This window comes from Bidens hawaiensis, unplaced genomic scaffold, assembly GCF_021521415.1.
Source record: "Bidens hawaiensis isolate Kalapana, Puna unplaced genomic scaffold, B.hawaiensis_p1.1 tig00019368_1, whole genome shotgun sequence".
Taxonomy (NCBI): Eukaryota; Viridiplantae; Streptophyta; class Magnoliopsida; order Asterales; family Asteraceae; genus Bidens; species Bidens hawaiensis.
Window position 1 is genome coordinate 261947 of NW_027492944.1, and position 8181 is coordinate 270127.

At 32.3% G+C, this 8181-nt stretch overlaps 1 long non-coding RNA gene across 1 annotated transcript; it reads right to left on the reverse strand.

The window, feature by feature from the left end:
• Positions 1 to 6043: 6043 nt before the first annotated feature.
• Positions 6044 to 7672, reverse strand: LOC143558236 (uncharacterized). The gene is made up of 4 exons (XR_013139704.1): positions 7384 to 7672; positions 7253 to 7331; positions 6222 to 6366; positions 6044 to 6139 (listed from the first exon to the last, which is right to left on the reverse strand). It is a non-coding gene; the product is annotated as an uncharacterized LOC143558236 (long non-coding RNA).
• Positions 7673 to 8181: the final 509 nt, after the last annotated feature.

Genomic DNA, 8181 nt, shown 5'->3' on the forward strand with positions numbered 1-8181 from the left:
CACCAAATTTTTTGTATAGCAAAGCTATTAATATGGTTTAAAGAGAGTGAGATGAAAAAAATCTTTACATCTATACATAGAAATAGAAAAGATGCTTTTAAAGACTCCCAACTCCCAAACAAATAGCATACAAACATAGCTAAGACATCATAAGAAGTAGTGCAAGAGTAACATTACATGGTAAAATAGAAGCACGTGTAATCATCATAAATAATATATAGATATTTAAATCCAGAAGACACTCGTTTGCAGAGTCCGCCTGTGGTGTATGAGAATTTAAGTCCTAAGACAAAGCCAAGACACTATAATACCATCTACCAAAAATCATTAACCTTAATCATGCGTCTTTACGAACTCACATCATGGACAATGTGTCCTTAGAGAGGTACAACTTTAACAAATTATTTCCAAACCACTCGTCCCAAGTTAATTTGGGCCTATCTCTACATCCTCTCCCTTCTACAGTGAGGGTTTCCACTAATCTAACTAGTGTCATTGTCTGCCTCCTCTTCATATACCCAAACCATCTTAATATCCCTTAATTTATTCTTATCTAATACACTAGTCACTCCTAACATTTCCCTAAAACCTTATTTCGTATCCAGTCTAATCTTGGACACACACATCCACCTCGGCAACCCATCTCTGCTACTTCTATCTTACGCGTCTGTGTTTTCTTGTTGGCCAACAATTTGTCCCATATAACATACCATGTCTAAGTCTAACTGCAATTTTAATTTTCAAATATAAGAAATTATACGTTTTGTCCCAGCTACTTGTAGAGTTGTCACACTTTTTGTCATTAACATGAATGTACGTTACATAATTTTATTATGTACAAAACAATTATTATATCCTTTTTTAAAACAAAGGTCATCGATGCTTCTATCTGGTTAGATCACGTTGACAATGCCTGAAACTCAGTTTATTGATAAAGGTGTATGTAAGTTAGGTCTGTTGCTAAATGAACTAGTGTGTAACCCGAGAATTATTCTTTAATGATACTACGTATGAGTTGGAACTTGGAATTATCTTGTTAATGTATAATTCTGGTTGTTCATACTAAATAAAAGTCTGGGTTAACCATTTGTGTAATGTTAACTTGTAAAAAGCTTACTAGAGGGTCTATAGTAGAAATATGTGACTTTTGCCTAAAATTGATATAAATCATCCAAAACATATAAATTTGAGAAAATTACTGTTTGTGTCCCTGTGGTTTCAGGGAGAAGGCACAATGAGTCCTCAAAAAAAATTTGAATTGGTTGGGTCCCTGTGGTTTCAAAAATGAACCATTTGAGTCCATGTCAAATGTGGAATTACTAGTTTACCCTTTTTTATGATCCATATGAGTCATTGTGGTTAAGTGATTGTTCAGTTTTAGTCCCTCTTTAAAAATTACCTCTAAATTACATAATTTTTTTAACAAAAATAAGAAAACGAAACTTTTTTTTAACAAAAATAAGTGGACTGAACTAAATTTTTTTAACAAAAATAGACGAACCATACTTTTTTTTAACAAAAATACGAACAGAACTATTTTTTACAAAAATAAACGAATCGAACTACTTTTTAATATAAATAAACGAACCATGCTACTTTTTTTTAACAAAAATAAACGATCGAACTACCATTTTAGCCAAAATAAATGAACTATTCTTTTACTAAAGTAGTTACGTTCGTTTAGTTTAGTAAAAGAATAGTTCATTTATTTTCGCTAAAATGGTAGTTCGATCGTTTTTTTTTTTGTTAAAAAAGTAGCATGGTTCGTTTATTTGTATTAAAAAGTAGTTCGATTCGTTTATATTTGTAAAAAATAGTTCGGTTCGTATTTTTGTTAAAAAAGTATGGTTCGTCTATTTTTGTTAAAAAGTTTAGTTCAGTCCGTTTGTTTTTGTTAAAAAAAAGTTTCGTTTTCTTATTTTTGTTAAAAAAAATTATGTAATTTAGAGGTAATTTTTAAAGAGGGACTAAAACTGAGCAATCACTTAACCACAAAGACTAATATGAATCATAAAAAGAGTAAACTAGTAATTCCACATTTGACAGGGACTCAAATGGTTCATTTTTGAAATCACTGGAACCCAATCAGCTCAAATTTTCTTCTGGGGACTCATTGTACCTACTCCCTAAAACCACAGGGACACAAACAGTAATTTTCTCTATAAATTTAGATGTTAGATGTGAAAACTTGTTTTATAAAAAAAGGCATTTAATAAATATATATATCGAAGAGACAAATGAATGAAATTTTGATGATTTTCTTGTACCGAATCGTGTAATGTATTATAGAATTGGTATTGAAATATTCATGAACTAGTTGATAGAAGGTATGTCCAGTATGTTGTCTATGTTTTGTATGAAGCTTTTTAGTAACTCAAAAAGCCAAAAAGGTCATGTATTTAAATTATGACTTAACTACAGTAAATGTGTTATACACGGATGGAAAGTAATTAAAACATAATATATATATATATATATATATATATATATATATATATATATATATATATATATATATATATACTAGCTTTTAGCTCGCGTGTTACCCTGATTTATTAAAGTTTTTGTTTTTAATAATTTTGAAATATTGTTTAATTATCTGCTTTATTTTTCAATCAAGTGTTGTTTTGATTTAATACATATATATGTTTATATGTTATGTTAATGAGATTTTTTAACGTTTGGGTTCTTTCAATTAAGACTCATAAGTTTATAGTTGGTTGGAGTTGAAGTTTATAGCTGGATTCTTTGGAATAAGATGAGTATGTGGATTAGTATGTTTGTATGTACTTCTTGTTGTAGGTTTGGTATTGGACATACATGGGTTTATAGTTAGTTTGATGTTTAAGTAAAGCTTGTGCATTTATTTTGTATGGCTTGTTGTTAGAACATAAACGTTACCTAGTACGCAATACTTTTAGCATGCTTAATATTTGTTGTTTTTTGTTTACATTTATTGTATTACATTGGTTGTATTTTTTTTGTTTTTTTGTTTTTTATGTTTTGAATGAAAAAATATTTTTTTTATTAATAATATGTGTATATATAATTTTTCTTACATATATAGTCATTTATATTTTTTTATAATATTTATGATTTTTTTATAAAAAAATATTAAGTTGGTATTAAAAATCTTTGTCATCGTCGTTTGGGAAACCTGCTTATAATTGCATTGAACAACTCTTGAGAATCTATCCACTGTCGATTTACATTCTTCACAAACCCTAACCAAATAGTTCTATGTAAAACAACGGAATTAGTTTGTGAAATCCGGTGACGAATGTTGTTGAATGGAAGTATTGAAGGGTTTTGTGTTTTCCCTTAGTAATCGGTTGAAAATTGAAAACTTTAACAGTCATGAGGTTTTCACTTTGAGTGATAGGTTTGAAGAAACTGTTTCCATCTATAGAAGTATCACCGCCGAATAAGATTTTTTGGAAATTTGCAAATGATATTGAAGATGAAGAACATGTAGTTTATATCAAAGAATGGTTTTATTATGAAAATATTGATAGAGCTCTTGTTAAATGGGAAAATGGTTGTTACAAAATTTTAAAGCGCTCCAAACCTCCTATGATTTGATATTTTTGAGATATTTTCGTTTATGTTGGTTCATTAATAATGAACGGTTTATACACGTAAATGAAAGTTGGCCCAAGCAACCTGCATCAGTGACCCCCTTTATGAATTGAAGTACCAGTACCAGCCAAAGTTGCAGACCCAAGAGTCAAAACTAAAATACTCGAACCCAAGCATAGCCTCCGGCTTCTTTTGTAAACTGGCTTCGGTTTCTTCTTTAGATTTTCTACTATCATCCCATGTATCTCCCAACTTTATTCCAAATAATTTGATTCTCAAATAATATGAAAAAAATTGGAGGAAACATGATTTTTATTGTCTCTTACACTTACAGAAGACTTATTGTTGAGCTCTTTCTCATGCTTGAAAAAAAAGTTGCAGGACAACTTTGTACACGAGTCAATGTTTGCATACATTTCAGGTTGAGTTTGCTTGGTGTTTGTCCGATTGACCTTGAACCAATGACTTTAACCGCCCGAGCCCTCTCAAAGCATGCAATGCCCTCCTCGCCAGAAGATGATATAACCCTATATATCCTGCTAGCTGGCGGCTGATCAGGCCCTCGTCGATTGTACGCCATTGTTTCTTCAAATTCTAATCCACCAAAGCTTCAACTCACTATAAATTACCTGCTGGTATATATAATCAGCACCTTATGTAATAATATTATATCTTAAAAGTAAGATCACTTTATTAACAATTATACAGTAGACCAAATTCTTTAAATTCTCAAATATATTATAAGCAAATAACTACAATCTATTGCTAAGGAATAATATTAATTTGTGCCATATAAAAGTTAAAAATTTAAAAATTAGATGGCCTGAAATCTTTCACACACCAAAGCTCTTACCATTTTTGTAAGTTTTATGGGTTTTTTTGAAGTGGTAAGTATTACACTTATGTGTGTGTATATATACACAATTTAAGCTTTACATGGTTTTTAAAGTGGTTAGTATCACAGTCACATAACACATGTATCAGCTTTTAATGCCGAAGAAAGTTAGCCAACTTCAAAAGAAAATTACCATTTTTCATAAACTACGTTAACTTTATATAAATAAGATTATAATTTCAATGTTAATCAGTGCAATCCAAATCATAAGTGTACCTATCACACATACACTGACATAAACATTGTCTTTTAATAATAAGATTATTATAACGGGCTTACCGAGCGCAAGGAAACCCGAGGGGGCTAAGCACATAATTATCCTTCATTATTGCCCAATCAAACGGATGATAAAACTTACAAGACGCCCCAAATTTACAATCACCAGTTTTAATGTAGTATTGGCATTCAGGTTGACCATGTCTTTATGGAAATATCTTTTCAGTTTGACTACTACTTATCGGGCCAGGTGTCAAGGGCCGATACTGTGCTGCAAAAGATATGTTGGAAGTATTCACTCCATATACAGAAGGTTGAGCACCAGGAGACAAAACCGGGCTCAAACGACCATGCAACTCATAAAATTTTAACACGATAACTAAATATACGAGTGTAAGTTACAAAACAATAATATTTCTTACCCCATAAATCTACTGCATAGCCAAACACGATGCTTTAAAAGATGAGAAATTCCATGCCATTACTAATCTTCAACATTAAAAGATAAAGAAAAATCCATTCTAAAATAAAACTAAAAAATGAAAAACCGAAAGCAAAAAGATATACTTACCTTGTATATTTCTAACACATGAAAATCCATACCTATAAAAATATATAATTTCATATCAACATCATAACCCTTTTATTAACCACATACGCTGTAGTTGACAATATTTGTTCTAGAATAACTTGAATAAACATCTTAAGTTGTTTTTGAGTTTTTTAGCGGTATCTGTTAAGGGATTAAATATAACCCGAATAAAGTCGTAAAGCAAAAATGAATTGGATCAACAATTACCGGCTTTCTTGGCTGCACGAAACAAAACTTCTTCGATTAAATGAAGCTGGATCGCCTTATGGGGACCACTAAATAAAGAGCTCGATTTCAGAAACGACGTCCTCGTTAGTGACATATCGATAAAGGAGGTCTGAAGATAATATTAGGAATCCGTCTTGCGGTTCGGTCTTAATTGGTTACAGTAAAGACTTGGGATAAAGTTTAGTATGGAGAATTTTCAACATAATCGATCCGAAATATTTCTAAAAGTGCATCATTCCATTTAGGCTGCAATAAATCAACAAATAAATTGTAAAAAGATGATTGAATGTAAAAATCTATATTTGAACATTCTTTACATGGTCTTTTCTTTTAAAAGTCATTGTGAACGTCAACAAACATCTTCTATGTAAAAGGTTATGCAAGATTCAATCTTTCTTTCTCCAAATTTGCTTTGTTGACCCAAACAGGAATTTGGTAACTTATTAAAGCAACAACATCAATTTTACACAAAAGGATAGATCAAGTTGAGAATTATTTAGTGACTGGTCAAATACCTGTTTGAGGAAGCCAGCACCAAAAGCACAAGTGACCTTGAGTGAGCCTTTAACGCGATCGTTCATAATCTCACAAGAATCATCAGGGTGTTCGCTCTTTATTCTTTAAATTTCCTGCAAAAAAGATTAAAAAAAACTTTTAAGAAAATTATTATTCCAACTTTTCAACTTTTAAGGTTGAAAGAACAACTTTTACCTTTTCAATGGATCTAAATCGATCTTAATTGAAAAAAAAACTTTGGGTTTGATCGGCTAAAGGTGTAATGGATTTGACTTGAAACTGACCCGAACTCTTACATCCATTCTAGGAATGTCTAAAGAATCTTCAACCATAGATTCCCCTGCAATGAAGAACGAAATTTTAAACAAATTGATTGATATGAAGATTAATGTTCCAACCATTTTTATCACAAGTGGCAATTGCAAGTTGCAACCTACTTAGAAAGTATAATTCTAATGCATACATGATGCAACCATGGAAATTGTTTTATTAAAAGACTTTAATTACCAAATAATTATCATGTTAGTTATTTACAAATTATTTCGATAATGGCCAAAAAGTTTTAGCGGCCTGACGTGACCCCTAAATTTTGGATCATAGACCTGTGAACGAACCGAACATTTGATGAACTGTTCGAGGAGAAGTTCAATAATTTAATTCACTAACAAACATGAACAAATGTCTCGTTTGTTCATTTATTTTAGTGAACTTTAATTTTCGTTCTTTCATTTAAATTTGTTTATGATCATTCATACGTTCCTTTATGTTCGCTAGTTTACATTTGTTTTAAGCATGTTCGTTTATGTTCTTTAATAAACTCATTAAAATAGTTTAGGCCCATTATAACTTAGTCTAGTAACAAATTGTTGTTCACATTTACTTTTAAATAGCTTTTGCTCATTGATGTTCCTGACTTCCTTCATTTATGTTCAAATATGTTCGTCCATATACATTCATGAACCAGTTTTTTATACTGTTAACAAACGAATATAAACATACACGAACACGAACAAAAACATTTATGTTCGTTTAATCGCTCGTGTTCGATCATTTGTTCAGTTAAAACTTAAAGAACGAACAGGAACATGCCCCGACAGTGTTCCTTCGGTTGGTTTACAGGCCGACCAACCATAGCCGGCCTATCTTGCCAACTCTACTTCTTTAAGTTCAATTTCATATATCCACCAAAAATGGTATGCGGCTTAATATACTCATTCTCAGCATACCGATAAAAAAATTCAGTGTGCCCAAAGTGATGCAATCATCCACAAATCACCCAATCCATGAACTCTTTCCTTCTTGTCACTTAACAACATGAAGCTGAAATTTTATAATAGCATCAGTAATTAGTTGTTACCTTTTGAGAACAGCTTGTACACCCATGCATGCCCTAATAATCAGACATCATATTCGAATTTGATTACAGATAGAATAACCCCTATCCATATACGATTTAGCCCTAGCTTATACGATGATATGGTCAAAACCAGGGATATGTTAGATATGGTGAAAATCGATTTACCCTAATCAATCAGAAGTTCGATGGAATTGTACCCATTCAAAATTCCCTCGCTTCAATCCGTAAAATACCACGTTTAACTGCTTGAACACCAACAAAAAGAAAGAAGGAAGAGTATGAACGTAGTTTAGTTGAAGATTTTAGGGGGTGTTTGGTATAGAGAATATGGAAAAGGAGAGAAAATAGAAATGGAAATGGAATTGTATGAGAAAGAGAATTGGTATGGTGAATGAGAATCATTTCTTTTGTTTGGTACACGAGAAAATAAACAGAGAACTCTACCATACCTAACCCCACCTCCACCCAACCTGACACCACTCACCATCGCAGCCCCACCACCAGCACCACCACCACAGCCCCACCACCACCACCAGCCCCACCACCACAGCCCCACACCACCAGCACCACCACCACAGCCCTTTCTTCAACCATAGCCCGCCACCACCGGCTGCCGCCACCAAATCCCCTTCTTCAACCACAGTACACAAGAAATTAAAAAGATTCAAATTTTTGGAACATAAGATATAGAAAAAGGAGGCTCAGATCTGTCATCACTGCCTCTTTGGAGATTTTGTGGTGGTGGTTGTGGTGGCGATGATGATGATGATAATCAGAAGCCACCTGCGACCACCGCCG